Source organism: Vipera berus (assembly GCF_964194415.1).
Source record: "Vipera berus genome assembly, chromosome: Z".
Lineage (NCBI taxonomy): Eukaryota > Metazoa > Chordata > Lepidosauria > Squamata > Viperidae > Vipera > Vipera berus.
Genome location: NC_138205.1, coordinates 33183911 through 33202898, shown reverse-complemented (window position 1 = coordinate 33202898; position 18988 = coordinate 33183911).

Genomic DNA, 18988 nt, shown 5'->3' with positions numbered 1-18988 from the left:
CAATGGACAGATAATTTTTTGCCAGATAATTTGTATCCTTTGAGTCACCCATCTGCTCTGTTAGAAAATGTTTTCCCACTGCTAAAGAGGGGAAAACAGAAACAAGAAAGCCTAATTGTACTGTCTGCCTTCCCCTTTCCATAGCAGCGCTTCCTAAGCTTTTGCTTCATTACTGAAGACTGCTTATCAGAAAGCCCTTTTTACAGCTTGTCAAAAACTCTATATTTAAACTTCGCTATTGTGACCATGGATTCATGTGTCATTATCCAAAAAAAAAAAAACCACAACACCCTACTTTTACCCAATTTTACCCAGGTTTGGAAAGCACCGTCCATGGAGTTAAACAGAAAAATGGTTGATTTTATTTCTTTAAGATACGCATATGCATGTCAAAGAGCCATTATAAATCAAAAAGCATAATTGGTATATTTTTTTCTGATGGAACATTGAGGAAATTAGGGAAGGACAGAAAGGCAATGGAAGATTGTGGATTGTGGAACAAGCTATGTCTAGGTAATATTAAGAATAGAAAGACAAGAGGAAAATAGTGAAAAAATAAAACAAAAATAGAACAAACGGTATGAGACCAAATAAGAATCCTGAATTTATTATTTATTTATTTACTAGATTTATTTGCCACCCAATTCGTTTCAAAGTGACTCTGAGCAGCTTACAGCATTAAAAGCATTAAAACCATAAAGATAAGTTTCCCTCAGATGATAGTTACTGAGTTACAATCAAAGATAAAATTATTGTTAAAAAGTGGTGAGGGAAGGAGCAGGATGCGCAGAGGGGGGGGAGGAAATAGCAACAGCACTTAGACTTATATACCACTTCATAGTGCTTTACAGAACTGTCTAAGTGGTTTACAGAGCCAGCATATTGTCCCTAACAAGCTATTAGAAGACTAATATATTAATCTCACAACCAAATGAAGGGAAGTGAACACAGAGAAGGACCTGGAGGCTGTTTGGACAAAGTAGAAAAAAATACGTTACAGAATGTTGTGGGAATGTGCAGATATATAGTAATGGGAAGAAAAAAAAAGAGTTCATATGAGGAAAAGAAAGACATTGTGGGTGAAGAAATAATGCAAATAAGACAATGCTGCAAAAATGAGGATGAAATAGACCTGTATACAGTGGACCATTTACAGTTGATCAAAAATTTACAGTGGTTTATGTCATTTGCACCTTGACATTATACAAATAATACAAATTACATCATTTGTATTGTACAAGTAGCATAGAGAGATCCAAAACATATAATTTGTTGGTATGACTTGCATGATGCAAATGAGATAAAGGGATATAAATGCTATAATTGAGTCTTTTGCATAATGAAATCATTACTTTTGCATTTAATGGTCATTTATAAATAATGGACACATCTTCTAGTTTACTTGTTAAAACAAGTTTTCATTATAGCTGCATAAAACATAGTCAAAAAGGACAAGAAATTATTATTATTACAAGTACTACTACTACAGAAAAAATGCAACATATATTTAATGGAAATAAAACTTGGTTTGAAAATGAGTAAAAAGGTCTAAATAAGAAGCCTTCAGCAGAGAGAATAGAATTAAAAATAACAAGAAATTATTTAGGGTGAAACTGAGAGAATTCTAAAAAGACATTTGAATTCGAATTACTGTCATACATCAACATATTACTGCCCAAGAGGGAAAAACAGTAAATAAATAACACTCTGATGATTTTGAAGAACAGTAAGGCTGCAGGTGTAGGTGGTATAACTGGAGGATGCCAAAATATAGATGTGGCCTACTTGTGGCTGCGTGACTTCCAAAAATGTTTCTGGAGATTAGTGATATGCGTGAAATGATACATACAGTATGTTTACTCCATGCATAGAACATATATATAGTCATTTCCAGCTGAAGTCACAATTCAGCCAAAGCAACATCTGGTACATTTTGATTTCTTGGGATGTGTAGATTTGATGGAAATGAGGATGGTTTGCAAAGACAAAGGTATGAACAGGTATAAAGAATGATGTAGAGAAGGCTTTTTTAACAATAATTTCATGAAATGTTACAATTAAAAAGATAAAAGCTAACACAAACAAAAAAAGAATAAAAACAGATAATGCAGAAAAGAAATAACAACATACTAAAGAAAAAAGATTAAAAAAATAACTTTCCTCTTTTCACAGCAAATATAAACCATTTTAATAACTGGTCATTTTCTTGAAATACAATTACTTCTTCCCATTGCTCATCTCTTATCTTTAAAAAAAATTAAAGTCTTATTTTTCAATCCTAATCAGCAAGTCATTTACTAGAGAAACGTATCTATTTTAACCTTGATCAAATAAACCAACTTTATATTTCTTATCTTTACTTTTAACAACATTTGTCTTTAAATCTTCAAATAATGTCCTAGAATTTTATTTCTTTCCCTCTTTTCTTTTTGTAAATCCAGTGTAGGAAAGTTCAAATCAGTTTCAGATTTGTCTGAACCTGTTTCTCTTGCATAACATCATTTATATACAGTCTATCTATAATGGCACATTATTAAAATTAACTGCTGAACCCATTGTTCACAAATATTTTTCAACAATACCTAAGTTAAAGTATTTTGCGCCTTTCCATGTTGGTAAGTTGATTTTAAGTATTCTTCTCTTTTAATTGTAAATTTTAGTTCCTTCTGGTTTTTTCTAGTTTTACAAATTTTTAAACCTTAAACCCTTTCTTAAAACTTCTTTCTCTGATGAAAACTTATCTACTCTTCTTACAGTCTACTCATGAGGAACAATTGTCCAGAGAACGCATGGGTGATCTCACAATCTCTACTTTTTCTGGGGAGATTTGTCCAAGAAGAATCCACCCTCTGACTGACAATTTTAGTTGTAATGCTATTCCCACTCCTTCAGGGATGTCTAGCTTACCATGTCCTCACCAAAAGTATTACAATCAAGAGTACAGGGATGGCTTTGAAAAGGGAATTCAATGACCATTATATAAATGTCAACTTACTCTGGATAGGCAACAGAGAGTGAGGACAAAACTCAAGATTACCCCATTTTGATTCTCTATAGCATAAGAATGGAAAGAAAGAATCTCTGGCAGATCCCCAAGGTTTTATTATTATACCCTAAAATAATAATAGTTTCAGTAATTCATACCATGCCTGTTTCCTGACATGATCCACCTCAAACGATTTACATTTGGTATAACTAAATTTAAGGTTTGCTTTCTGTTTTCTCATCTCATCTCAGTTTAATGATTTTGGGACATCAGTTTCTAGTATATTTTTAGTTGAATTCCTTCATCTTCCACCCACACAATATTTCCTACACTACCGCCTACCACACAATCTCAAAGCATCACCTACCTATATGCTAAACACCTAGCAAGATATTCTTTTATTTAAGTCTTCAACCTTTTCTTCACAACATTTATCTTGAATAGTTGGGGCCTAAAACTTTGATTTTTGTCCCATCAGTTCAAAGTACATTGTTCCCAAATGTTTTAGGTTTATCCTCTCTCTGCATACTTTACACAGATATTTTTCTCATGAGGTTGGAAAAAAGATCTTCTCCCGACAATTCTCCCAAGGAGAATTATAATTGTATAAGCAGCACTGTTTTTATATTTATAGTGTGCAGAATTAGTCTAGATCAGTGATGGCGAACCTTTTAGAGACTGAGTGCTGGAAACCCACCCCCACCCATCCACCCTGCCCACTCCACCCCAGCCCACCCCTGCTCTGCCCCCCACCCCAACCGCAGGGCCACCCACTGCCTCCACGGCCCACCGCAGATCGCCCAGGTGGCCCAGCAGCACCATGGCAGCCACGCCCTCTGCCCGCGCCCCGTAGCGTCATCTGTGCGTGACGAGGCACAAGGGCAAAGTCTCGACTCAGCTTCCCAGCTGCCATGTTCTTAGCTGCACTGCTCTGTGTGGGCCACGCCCAGAGGAGACACTCCTCAGGGTGGGCCACTGGTGAGGAGGGGGCCACAGGGGAAGCCAGGACTGGGGCGATGGTGCGTGTGCCCACAGAGGGCTCTGAGTGATGCCTCTGGCATGCATGCCATAGGTTCACCACCACTGGTCTAGGTTTTGAAATGATTTGGAATGATGTGATTTACAGATCTGACCAATTTTCACAGCAGTTCTGCAAGATATTTTTCCTGTCTTCAAGTTAATGTCCAACAATCAGTGAAGACATTGAAGTTGAAAAGAAGTTGGATATTTTAACAAAACCATGATCTAAAATATACCTCCAAAACAACCCACAATCCTTATAAGAAAGAAAGATAAAACATTATGGAATGGCTTTTATTGATCCTCTGTGAGAACACACGTACAGGATCTAAGAAGATTCCTGAAGTAGAAGAATTGTGCAAGAAGATAGGGAAAAAATTCAGTAACAAGATTAGAAGCGCTTCAGCTGGTTCCAAGAAGTACAGATAGTTTTCAACTCATTGTTTAGTGGCCATTGGTAGGTACAACAGCATTGAAAAAAGTGACTTATGGCATTTTTCACACTTACATTTGTTGCAGCATGCCCATGATCATGTGATCAAAATTCAGATCCTTGGCAACTGGTGCATATTCATGACGGTTGTAGTGTTCCAGGTCATATGATCATCTTTTGCAATCTTCTAACAAAGCCAAATTAACTTAACAACCGTGTTAAGTGACTTAACACTTAACAACTGTCTCACTTAGCAATATAAATTTTGGGCTCAGTTGTGGTCATAAGTCAAGGACTGCGTGTATTTGGAAGCTGTTATATCTGCCAAAGGAGGTATTACAAAGTATTGACTGAAAATTAGTCCAACAGTTTATAAACAATTGCACATAAATAAATGTATGTTCACATTTGTAGAAAGATCTTTAATTTTCTACCTTTATAAGCTATGTCAGTATTTGTTCTCTTAGGAATTCGTTGAAACTAACAAGTTTACACTTTTGCATAGAACTGTTACCTTCATTTTGGTTGAAGGAAGAATAGACACAGGAAATATTCAAAACATGATTATGTTAAATTTCCTGGACCATATTCACCCAGAACACAAATCCCCACTTTAGGGTGGGATTATTCAGAAATGCCTTCCACAAAACCAGATAAAATTAAAAGGAAAAGGTCAGGAAGTAGTAGTAATGATTGTCTATCTGATCCAGATATAAAGCCAGGCTTTCTTTCAAGCTGTCTTTGTTGTTGCTGTTTGTTTGTTTAGTTTGTTAAACCATTTCAGCAGCTTCAGAGATTCATTGCTTGGCACAACCTTCATCACTGGCTGAGTTATCTCTACTTACCTTTTCAGCAATCAAGCCTTCTGCTGCTAGCCTCCATTATGGTAAACACAGTATCTTAATTAAAGGACTTGGCTGGCTTGCACAACTCAAACAGATGGAGTCTTAATTTAATTAGTATACTTTAATTACCTATGATAATAAGACCTCCACCTGTGTCCAGGCCTCCCATCCCCTAATTTTCTTAAAATCAGCTATCAGAAGCAAGTGATCTCATCAGCAATAAACTGCAAAATTGTTGTTAAAATGTTTAAAGGAGGCTTCCTGCAGACAACAGCCTTTCCTAGCATGGCATCTTCCCAGCTATATTTTTAAGAGATGGTGGGAGTTGTAGTCCAACATTATGGATGCAGATTTAAAACTTCCTCTTTCTTACAGAAGAAAAAAATGCTTTTGCCCCAAAGAATGTACATTCTGAATTTCAAAGGAAGAAAGAGAACAAATGAAAGAAGCAAAGCGAGGAGTAAATACAATTATCTCTTTAAAGGATTGATTTGTGGCAAAGATTTTATTATTATTAATCTCTGGCTCTAGCAACAAATTATTGCTTCAGTTTCTCAGGCCTTACATTCTATGTTCCATTTTTTTTATTTCCATTTATATCCCGCCCTTCTCCGAAGACTCAGGGCGGCTTATATCTCCCAAGGATGCCTGCCTTCCATTGGAGTATTTTGAGAAAGAAGACTCTTTCCAAAGATTTTCCCCCCCTTGATGTTGAATAAAACTTGAACTTCTAAAATGTTTCTATCTTGATTTTTTTTTACCCCTCCTCCTATATCAGCATTCTCCTCACTATATCAGAAACAGAAGGTATAACCAATTTGAGAAGTGTGCTATGCAATGTGAAACTATTTTATTAAGGTAAAATTACCTCCTTCATTTTTATATTCTGACAATTATGTGAAACATTTAAAATACACCTATCTGTCCTCTGAATGTCTAATAAAGTTTAGAAAGAGATTAGCAAGTGAAATCTGAGATGGTCCAGTTTTTCTGTGAATCAATACAGATAGTCTCTGTTGAGCAACTGCCTCATGCAGCAACCGTTTGCAGTTACAATGGTGAAAAAACAACTTTGCAACCAATCCTCATATTTACAATCTTTGCAGGTCTGCAAAGCAAAAGAAAGCCAAAGTAAGATGATTAGCACAGCTGTGGTTTCATTTAGCAACTGCTTCACTTAATGATTTGAGTTGCCAGTCCCAGTTGTATCACTCAGTGAGGATTAGCTGTATTTCATTGTGCTTTGATGCAAACTGCCACAGCTATTATATAGCCCTTAGAGGCTGGAGAGTGACAACTGCCAGTCCTACTCTAACCACAAAGCTTCCTGTCTGGTCTTAGGCTAGTTTCTCCTCTCTGCTTAACATACCGATAGTGCTTGATGTACAATATTTTGCTTAGTGACCATTCAGGGTTACGACAGCATTGGAAAAAGTGACTTACAATTAGTCTTCACACTTACAACTAGTACTGCATTCCTGTGGCCACAGGATCGAAATTCAGGCGCTTGCTAACAATTGCAGCATCCTGGGGTCATGTAATCATCATTAGCAACCTTCCCAGATGGCTTCTGACAAGCGAAATCAATGGGGGAAGCTGAATTCACTTAAAGACCACATTATTCACTTAAATAGGGTTATTCACTTAACAACCATGACAAAAGAGATGGTGCTAGACTTCCAGAGAAAAAAGGAAGAACCTGCCCCACTTTACATTGGGGAGGACTGTGTGGAGAGTTTCCTCCTTTAAATTTCTGGGAGTCTACCTCTGTGAAGATCTGACCTGGAAAGTTAATACAACCCAGGTGGCTAGAAAGGCCCAACAGAGACTTCACTTTCTCAGGGTCTTGCGGAAGAACAGGATAGAACAACGGCTAATGATCCTCTTTTACCGGTCTACTATAGAGAGCGTCCTCTCGTATGGTATTGTGGTTTGCTATGGTGGTCTGACAGCCACGGACAGGAAAGCATTACAGAGGGTGGTGAGCACAGCACAAGACATTGTGGGTTGTCCCCTGACACCACTGGATGACATTGCCAGGGCTCGCTGCCTTGGAAGAGTGAGGAAAATTCTCAGGAATGACTCACACCCTGGACAGTATCTCTTTACTCTCCTACCATCGGGTAGGAGATATAGGAGTATAGCCAGCCGCACCAACAGGCTGAAAAACAGCTTCTATCCGTGGGCTGTTAGGCTTTTGAATGAAAAATAACTTTTGTGAACTTTTGTGAATTTTATGCAGAACTGACTTGGGAGGCCGGTGTGTGGTGTAGTTGGTTCACATGGTGTAGTAAGATGGAGGGTTTGTTGTCACTGTGTGTTGTGGGGTGGGAGCACAAAGGGAGGCTCAGCTAATCTCAATGTACACATAGTTGACAATAAAGGTTCATTTCATTTCTACATTTAGGCAAGAAAAACCAAATATACAAGTATAGTATAGGGGGTACCTTGCTCAATAGTAGTAACTGTGAGAGGGATCTCAGAGTCCTAGTGGACAATCACTTAAATATGAGCCAGTAGTGTGCTGCAGCTGCCAAAAAAGCCAACATAGTGCTAGGCTGCATTAACAGAGGAATAGAATCAAGATCACATGAAGAATTAATACCACTTTACAATGCCTTGGTAAGGCCACACTTGGAATACTGCATCCAGTTTTGGTCACTACAATGTAAAAAAGATGTTGAGACTCTAAAAAGAGTACAGAGAAGAGCAACAAAGATGATCAGGGGACTGAAGACTAAAACATATAAGGAACAGCTGCTGGAATTGGGTATGTCTAGTTTAATGAAGAGAAGAACGAGGGGTGACATGATAGCAGTGTTCCAATATCTCAGGGGTTGCCACAAAGAGGAGGGACTGAAGCTATTCTCCAAAGCACCCAAAGGCAGGACAAGAAGCAATGGATGAAAACTAATCAAGGAGAGAAGCAACCTAGAACTAAGGAGAAACTTCCTGACAGTTAGAACAATTAATCAGTGGAACAACCTGCCTCCAGAAGCTGTGAATGCTCCAACACTGGAAGTTTTTAAGAAGAGACTGGACAGCCATTTGCCTGAAATGGTATAGGGTTTCCTGCCTGAGCAGGGGGTTGGACTAGATGACCTCCAAGGTCCCTTCCAACTTTATTATTATTATTATTATTATTATTATTATTATTATTATTATTATTATTATTATTATTATTAATTAATTAATTATTATTATTAGGCACAACTCACTTAACAACTGACTTGTAACAATGGAATTTCTAGTCCCAATTGTGAACATCAGCGGAGGACTATTTGTATACAAAGGGCCAAAAGGGTGCTGCAAAGATGACATGGGCAGAGAACCATGAATGCTACTTTGAGCTCCGTGAAGTTCACTGACTTTTATTGACTTTCAGACATTGGCTTTTGGAGCCTAATCAATTTTCCAGGACAGTAGCAGCCATTACGCTGAAAGAGAATTAGAATAGTTAATCTTAGAGAAAAACTAAATCCAGGAAGCATGTAAATAAAATAAAATAAACCAGAACAAAACAAAATGGAAGCTGAGTAATCTTGTTCTTCATTTGTATTGCAAGTTGCCTTCAACCAACCCTAATAGGCATCATTATTTCCTTCTGATCTAGGAGTAAACATTTGTCAGCTTGAAGTAATTATGCTATGATTCTCTTCATGAGAGTTTCATAAACTTTAAGCAGTGAGATATATCTTAAAACTGCTTATAAGATTTAAGAGGCCCATTTTGCCCATAATAGTCGACATACCTCCAATTGCAAGTCTGAAAATTTTGTTTAATTTCAGAGGAGGTGCCTTGGGCACCCAATATAGAGTCCCGTGGAGACCATGCAATTTGGGGTCACATCTTAGATACTTTTGTCCCAATCATCAGATGGTAGGATGGAAGGCCAGGATTAGCCTGAGATTCCTCTGAGAAAAGGCCTTTTCCAGTTCTTGCTTCTTTCTCATGCTTTCTGCAGGGTGTTGAGACTAAGGGTAGACAGAGAAAGTGGGTGGTAGTGAAAAGGGAAGGGGGGAACTGGCACTGCCTGAGCTGTCTGGTTTGCTTTTGAACTTTCCATAATTAAGCCAACTTGTCGTCTCTGTTCTGGAGAGACATCTTTTCAAGTCACATAAAAACCACAGAAAGCGCAACAGGGTGAAGCTTATTAAGGATCATTTCGACCTGTATTTGGGCAAACGTGCCCTGGAAACATCAGCAAAAGCTATCCCGTGGCAGCTGCAGTAATCTAGGGGATAGGAGGAGGGAAAGGGTATATCTGTCAGAGGCAAAAACTAGTTATTCTCCAGAAGTCATTCAGCAAACCAACAGATGGCGGCCTCTCTGCTGCCACCAGGGGATTGAGGCTATAACAAAGTAATGAACTGCATACAAATGAAGGGTGCTGTGTGTATTCTGTGTGTGTATGAGTTTTGTGTGTGTGATGTATGTATGTACGTGTATAAGTGAAGCCTTTTCCAATCATTCAGCAATCCCCATTTTGGCAATTTTTTTCTTTCTGGCCAGAGAAACTCTTTTTGAGAGGATCCAACCCATCTGTCACAGATAGTGGCCTCATTCAACAACGGCCATGATGACAGTCCTGATAAAATGCCACATACAATCCAACATGTGGCATGCTATTTTCTATTAAGCCTGTGTACTCTTCCCTGGGGAAAACTTTCCAGAAAGCCAAAGAGCCATGCCAAAGATCACAGAAAGCTATCTACAAAAAGAATTTTCTTCTATTTAAGAATATCCAATGAGCCTTCTCCAAATATGTCCCTTCCAATTATTTGGACAATGCTGGCTGGGGCAGTGGGAGTTTCAATCACCTGTACTAAAAAAGCATTAAGAGTAAGAAAGGCTAATATACCATGACTGGCAGCAATTTTAATGTTGTTTAATAAGTGGCCTTATTAAAAATATCAGGAAGTGAATTTGGAATGTTTTGCAATGTTTCACTAAATTATTATCCTTTTTGTCAACAATGCCCTCCTAGTGTGTTACGAGTATAGAAATATTACTTATGGTACGTCTGGGCACAAGGAAATTTTATTTTCTCTTAACAGAGAAAAGGCAAAAATCCAGTTTCGCCAGCACAACCTATGATTAGGAAGGGAGTCTTGTAATTTTTGGAATCCAATATGTCTGAATTGGAGAAGAGGGCAGGCAGGTCAAAATACCATCTGCAACAACCAAGCATAGTCTGTTTTCCCATACAACCTTTCACCAACATATACTGGCACAAATATATAAATACACTTCACAAATATATAAATACACTTCACTATTCACCTTTCCAAATCCTCTTTACCAGAACAAAAGCAACTCTGTTGCCTTTTGTAAACATGCAGAATCAGAGCTGAACCAAACAGCTTGCAGACATTTGGCAGCTTGGAGTGGAAACAGAAGCAAAACTCCATTAATTGGAGTCCATTGTCTCTTCCTCTCCTTCCCTCCCAGGTATTATAAGATCTTCTGCAAATTTGCTCATACAAAAACATAACCCATTGCACTGACATTGACTTACAGGAGTTAAATTCATTCAATTCAGAATCTGAAGTCTCTCCATACCCCCCACACAAACATTATTTGGAAAGGGAGTGATATAAAAGTAATTAATTTCATTAAAAATGAGTAAAATGACTACAATCACAAAGATATATAATGTGGGTTAATCTTAAATTTAACTTTAGGAGCATCAATCATCATGTAAACTTAAAACCCATATTCAATTTAATAAAGCCAACTTGTCAGTGGCGTAGCGTGGGGGGTGCAGGGGGGGCCGGCCACACCGGGCGCAACATCTGGGGGGGCATGCTCGCACTGAGCTGCTCAGGGAGCCCCAAGGGCTGCACAGAGTCGGCTTGGCTCCGCTCTCGAGCTGCTCTTTCTTGCAAAGCGAAACGAGTCCGGCAGGTGAGATGGGCGGCCACATAAACTGAATAAAATAAATAGAAGCGCCCAACTCTCCGCCCAGGCTCAGGCCAACCGCAAGTGCCCTGCAGGCGCCCCGGCAGGCTTGGCTGAGTGAAGACGGACCCGCCGGCTGGCCTAGCTTTGTGCGCATGCGTGGCTTTATTTGGCGGGGCTCACGTGCGAGCTTGAATGCAGCGGCTCTTGCAGGTCGGAGCCCCGCCCAGCCACCCTCAAGAGGGACCCGGAAGCATCCCGCATGCGCACGACTCTTCTTGGAAAGTCTACGCCGCTGCGGGGCGCATCTTTTCGGCGGTGCCGTGACGTCACTTGCCTTGCCCCGGATGCTGACAACCCACGCTACGCCACTGCAACTTGTTTCAAAGTTTTAAAAAAAATATGCAATAGAGAATGGCATCAGGATTTTAAGACACTTCTTCCTTATAGCAGCTTTAGGGGCTCATAATGGCTGAAATCTTCTCTGACCATCTGAAATCATTGACATCACTTCCCAACAGGAAGCATACATCTCCTGCCAAAGTACAATATGTTTTAAGAGACTTCTAAAACAGATGCTAAAAATGAAAATTCTGTCTCCACTCATTTCTATAACAAGTTCCTGAACCTTCTGGTCCCTTGCAAATGTTACGTGTGGCCCTCAGCCATCAAAGGATTGCTGATTTCAAGGCCTACCCAAAATGTTTTGCTACTTGACTCCAAGAACAAGAAAGCAACCTTTTCCATCCAACATGCAGAAACCAGGAAAAAGAAATTACTGCAAAAACAACTCAAAGGGATAATGTGTTTTATTGGATGAGAATCAGATAGCCTGGACTGGCAGATCAAGCTTTGTTTTTTTTTTAATAAGCAGCATTGCCCTCTGCAGTATTGTCCTCTGGAAAAGGCAGGGCTGATCTCCTAATGCTAGGGTGACCATAGATTTTGGACAATCTGAATCCACTCTGAAATTACCTACAAGAGGTTAATTGCTGAGATCTAGCATCCATGTACAAATGTGTATAAACACACATGGGATATTCTGCAATTAACTAAGTGTTCTTAGCCTGGCTTCATAAATCATGCTAAACCCCTGAGTTGCTTAACTATAGTTTATTGATTTGGCCCTAATTAGCTGGGTTCCCATTAAACACTATGCCCAAAAAAGAAGCATGATTTAAAAGCCACTATGAGGAATTGCGTACAAGATCTAAATCTAAAGCTGAGATATGCAAAATGCAATCCTTCAAATGTCATTGAGAACCAGCCCCTATCAACACTAGTCAGGGGCTGACAGGGAGGCTTAATAGGAGCTATAATGCAGAAAATTCTACAGGGCTGCAAATTTTCCAAATTAAAAATTCTTTTCTTTCTTAATTCCATAGGTTCTTCTTTCTTATTCCTATTTAAAAGGGGTAACACACTTTTTTTTACTGTTCTAATCAAGTCACTACTTAGCTATGGATTCCTCCCATCCTCAGGAATTAACATAATTATTATTGTTTTTATGTGCCTTGGTATATCTATAGGGCTTGCACAGTGTTTTAAGAAGAGACTATTAGCAGGGTGGTTGTAGATATAATGCAGAAGAAAAAAGTTATGCACTCACTATTAAGCTTAATTTTCACACACACATATCCACTGCCGAGGCAATTAGCTTAGCACTGAAGCCTTTGTTAGAGATTCCAAACAATTTTCTTTTGAAAATGAAAAGAAACAAAAGAAGATAACAGCATTTTCTATTTGTAGATTCAGACAAATGAAATAGGGTTGGCTTTTAAAGCATAAGGCAAAAGCTGAGGCATTTTCAAAAAACAGCAGCTCCCTCTCCTTGGTTCGTTGTTTTGCTTGTGTACAGACAAGCTGTTGTCTTTCATAAGGTGAGAACAAACTGCTGAAAGGAAAAAATTAAATAATCTCTCACAATAAAATGAGAGTATCTTGGCAGAATCCACCACCAATAATAATTTAAAGCCCAAGGGAGATGGAGTGAAAGATCTCTTTAGTCAATAATGGTTGGTTCGCTGTTAGACTGATAGTTGGAAACAATCCACAAAGCTTCTGGGGTTTGAAGTTTGCTGTCCACATTTATTGTTTGCCTCAAGGAGGCAATGGACAACTTTTTCATTTTAATGGCAAAGAAGAAACCAAAGGCCTCTGAGTTAAGAACTCATATGCATAGATATGGTTTTTATAACGGTATGCATGGGGTAGAGAAAGCGACCCATCTCTTTTCTGCTTACTCCTCTCCCACCACACTAGAACTCATTTAGCAATAGAAATTGATGGGCAGTAGGTGCAAGACAGAAAAGGAATTTAACACAATCTAACATTCATTTATGGAATTCATTGCTACTCAGGAAGATTAGATTGTTTTAAAAATTTGGCAGGAAAATTTTTTGTTGAAAGCCAAGTCTGAGTCTTTTTAGAAACCAACATTTTCTAGTCAATTCATTTCACAGAACAAGTTACTTGAGGACAAAGGGAGAAGAATCTTGCTTTTGTGAATCTGATGGAGGACTTTTTCAGAGGTGGGTAGTTGAAGCACTAGCTCCACATAACAACTTAATTTCACTTTTAGCCAGTGTTTAAATAAACTACAGCTGGTTATTTGATTATGCTGATCCATATACATGATGGTTGATTTCACACACAATGTGAAATCTAGTGAAGCTCATACTGTTTATAGAAATACAACAATATAACTTACTATTAAGATAGAATATTATTGCATTATTACTATTTATTTCTTAATATTTATTTTTATTGCATATATTATTGGACTGTGAACCACCAAGAGATGATTGCAAATGAGGCAGTATACAGTCTTATAAATAAAACAAAACAAATCACCATATTACTTAGCATAATATGCAAACCACAGAAACAGAATCCTGGATGAAATTAAACATTGGTCCAGTGTAATAAGGATCTCCTTAAATATGTGATTATTTCCTATAAAGGAAATATAAGGTTTCTTAAAAAATATTTCATTTGGAATAGACAGCTTAAAGAGCATCTCTATAGGCCATAAGAACAAAAATCCGTATTGTGGCAACATTTTTATGAAGACAACTAAAATGCATAATATAACGAGTGAGTTACAATGAAGAAGCAGCTATTGTTGATATTCAAAGGAGTGTCTGAGGCAGATCAAAAACTCTTAAGTGATAACTATAACTAAATCCATGAAATGCCTTCCTGTTCATATGTTGCTTCACTGTTTGGCCCATGAGTGTATATTTTAATAAACTAATCTCCAGTCACACCTTTGCAAGTATCTTGACATTTTTTTAAATTCCCTTGCAATGTCCAGCCTGTTGTAGTATCCTCCTATTTCCCTATTTCTGACCTGCCTATGCCCATATATTAAATTTCTTACTTTTAAAATGATGGCTTGACCTTGTTTGAGACACTGCATGGAGGGAAATAGATTTCTAAAACTTTGGCTAGTCAATTGCTATAGAAATTCAGTTCTGAGTTGTCTGAGACTCTAAGTCATATTGGTTACTGGTGATATAGGCAGGGATTTAAGGTTTAGAAGATCTATAGGTCCCTCATCCCAGTTATATTGTAAGCTTTTTATATGCCGAATGACAATTTATATTTCCATGATATGCCTATGTGATTAAGTTAGTCAGTATTAATACTGGTACACTTTGCACAGCTCATTGGGACTGAAATATATTGCAAAACACAACCAAAATAGCCTGGCATATAAAAGTTTAGGCAGTGATACATGTTAGGCTCCAAAGTTCCATGGATACCAGTGTTTTTGCTAGACCTCCAAAAATACTACAGATCACAAATATAATTGCATTCAAATTCTACTTCAAGACTTTTTCTTTAGCCAACAAAACTGCCATATATTTGTCAAAATAGCTTTTTTTTTAAAAAACAGGCTTTAAAAAATAACTAGAATTGAAATTGAGATTCCATTTATATTCATATTTGTTTCTGAACTGCCAAAGATCAAATCTGTGGACACCCACAGGGTTGATATTTTTGACAAACTGCAAATGTAATATAAAGATTTGTTGGATTCTAATTTGGTACCAATTTTACAAAATGAAAACCTGAAATCTGAGTTCAGTATATTCTCTTGGGGAACCATACTTTAAGCAGAATTGGAAAAGAGGAAAACTATTTTTACTGTAGACTAGTTGGAAGAAAAGTGACTTGAGTTTCCCTAAATAATCAAATAAATAGAACATTGTTTATTGCCATCTTTGGACTTACAAGGAGCTCAAATGGCAAGTGGTTTGTTTGTTTGGTAGCTAGGTAAACAAATAAATAAGGAGCTAATTTATGTTTTACATAAACACTCCCTTTGTTGTGGGATTCAGCTCTCCCAACTGTGCATCTGGCTCACACCACTCCATGATAGCACTAGCATGACACAAGCCATACACGGAGAACTGCAATTTGGCTTTTGAAGGCAGACAGGAGGGGCATTGGAGGTTTACAAAGAGTTTGCTGCAGCCCTGATCGTATCATTGCCAGATGGCTTCAGCTGTATCAATTACCACTTATTTTTAAAAAGGTACTGAAACCCACACTCTCAAGTTGATAAATGAAGCTTGAGGATAAGAAGTCCTATCACCAAATAGTCATCCCTCTTCAAGGTATCTTTGATTAACCATTTGAAGGGACTCTGCAATAGCAAAATAGTTGCAGTGAGCTACTGGACAACTTGCTTTGGCCATAAAGACATATCCTTCATCATCCACAGATGTACTGCCCCCTTTTGATGAAGCTCCAAGAGCAATGATGGGCACGATGATTAAATAAACATTTATTTCATATATGGATCAAAGGTAATGGCTATAAAACTTTCTTTCTGTAGTTTTAGGGCTGGGATGAGCTCCAGAACTTTGGACTACAGCTCCATTACCCCTCATGACATAGCTATTCACTGAGTGTAATTAACACTGGGTCAGAAATTGCCAAAATATGTTTTTATTGTTCACTTATTCTTGAAATCCTTTCAAATTTATTCTGATGTTCTTTATGGCTGGAACTACTACTTCAAGCATTGCTGCTTTGTTACACAACTTTCCTATACTTGGAAACCTGCCTGCTTGCCTATACTTCTCAATCTGAAAAAGTCCAATTGCCTCAAAATGTATTCTCTTAATATTTAATTCAAACATGAAAATCCAAAGAGCCTATGAACTACCAGAGAGCTGAGGTGACTGTATAACGTAAAACACAGTATTTGCACAGCTCTTGGATCACCTTATAACTAAGTGCAGCAATGCCACACACCATATATGAAAACTTTCCCCAAGTAACTTCTCTTTTTAGAGACATCTCAAAGTAAAACAATTTATCAAATTAATTAATCAGTATTAATAGAAAAAAAAAGAATTTTCTGTGTGACCCAGGCACAGAGAAAACTGGGTTGCAGATCTGTTAGAGCAGGGCTTTTCAACCTTTTCACAGATTGTACCACTTTTGGGACATGACAATATTTGAGTACCATCAGTGCTTAGCAAGGTGTCAAAAACTTGACTAAAAAAAGGAGGGTGTGTGTGTTGGATTTTACTGATTAGATTCATTTGTTGTTATAGAAATGGCTAATTTATATTATGGAAAAGCAAAAAGTTGAGGTTCAGTGTTAATGCTTCCTTCTACTGCAACAGAGGAAGTCTGTTCTTTTTCCTTTCTCCCCCTCACTTTCCCCCCATTTTTCCTCCCCAATGTGTCCTATTTGCTTTTTTTATTTTATTCTATAATCTAATAAAATATTACAACTGTAGAGAAAAAGAAAAAAAGTACCATTTTTAATTTCTTTGGTGGCTGTTCCTTTGCTGAATCATTTTCCCTTTGCACTGACAAATGTATGATGAATTTATCCATGTTTATTAATATGCACCACTACCAGCTAGCTCAGTGGTCTTCAAACTTGGCACTTTTAACACTTGTGGACTTCAACTTCCAGAATTCCTCAGCCATCATGGCTGGCTGAGGAATTCTGGGAGTTGAAGTCCACAGGTCTTAGAGTTGTTGTTTGTAGATCCCTGAGCTAGCTGGTCAGCCTTTCTTTCTCTCTCACTTCTGAGCTCTTTCCACAGTGTAGTAAGAATGCAACCCCCCCCCCACCAATCCCTTCCCTGCACCCTTAAAGACACAGGAATCAAGTGCAAAGCAAGAAAGGCTCACAAAATAAACAAACACATACCCCCCCTTTTTTTTTACTTTTAAGCTGCCTCAGGCATGTGAAGTGTCACAATGTTGCAATCCAAGACTGAAAGGTTCCGGCAATTGCGAAAAGCTTTAGCCTTAAAATTAAGTCTGTTTATCTTCAAAGAAAACTTTCTAAAAGCCACAGACAGACTCACTATAAGGAGGTAAAATGAATTATATTTGTTTAAAGGGATTAAACCTACGGAAGTCAACATTTTGGACTCATTGCTAGCCTAAAATATTCCAATAACCAAAGCACACAAAGGACCTCTGAATTACAAAACGCTGTAAAAACTATACAAAAATCCTTATGGTAACCCAATCAAGCTCCAAGCTGATCCAGAACTAAATAAACCCACCTCCTTTCCGACGTGCTGGCTTTTCATTTCATCAGCGCTGATTGAATTCTCCTGGAGAAAATGAACAAACAGACCTTTTCTTCCAGCAACAGCTTCTTCTCTGTCCGTTTCCTCCGTGCCAACTAACCTCTTCTTTTTCCCTGTTGTCTTTTTTTCTCCTTTCCTGCCCAAACTACCTCTTTTTATAGCTTCTCCTCTCCCCACCCCTTTTTCTACAGTTCACCTCCAGCTGTGCTGCTTCTGGAAGCACCAATCACCTGGAGCCAATCAGCTGAAGCCCTGCTGGCTCCTGCCGAACCCAGACAGTCTTGCATCTGCAGCTACCTCTACCTCAGGCTTGGGTCACTTTGCCTCATTCCCCTCCCCTGTTGCCTTGGCTAACAGTTGCGTATTACCTACCACGTGGCAAAGTGCCACAGGTGGTACGCGTACCACCAGTTGAAAAGCCCTGTATTAAAAGTACAGATATTATTCAAAAAACTAAAGTATTTTACTTGCTTTGTTGAACATGTCCTCCTTTCTCTCTTAAATACTGATCCTAAGCAGCTCCCTGAAATATAGAGTTGCCCAGACAGATGTTCTCAGTTCTAGTTCTCCAACTTCGGAAAAGTAATGCCACTTCTGGAAATATATCTCAAAGGTGAGATATTTTGTGATTAGAGATAATAGTTTGCAGGAATTAACTTGTTTCTGAATAACATATCAAAATGTTAATTCTTTGAAAACTAGGCAGACCCTTTATATACCCAGAGAGAGACACACATAGAGAGACACACAGACACATACATCTTTTCATCCTGGTTCATCCGTATTCTATTGAAATCATACACGTCCCATTACTCCATCTGTTTTAGTTTAAGGGAAAGGTTTAAGCTCAAGGGCAGAATAAAAAAATCAGACTGATTTGTTTGTTCAGCACGGATCTTTCACAATGGTTTTTTTTTTTATCTCTGGAGAATATAGGAAATATTAGCTTCCTATTATCTCATGGAGAAAGGGAGAGATTAGGCTGAACTGACTTTATCCTTAAACTTCATGATACTACGGTATCTAACATGCTAGATCAGCAGACGGGTGGGGCCGCTTTTTCCTGATTGATTGGAGAGGGATGAAAACCAACATGGGATGGAAGGCACCAAGTTTGGGGAGGTCGTACTCTACAGATGTAACACCCTAAGATCACTTTACCAGAAGTTAGTTACTTATCACTGCATGGTTCTAAGTTCATATCACCAAATGCCATCTTCCAGATGAC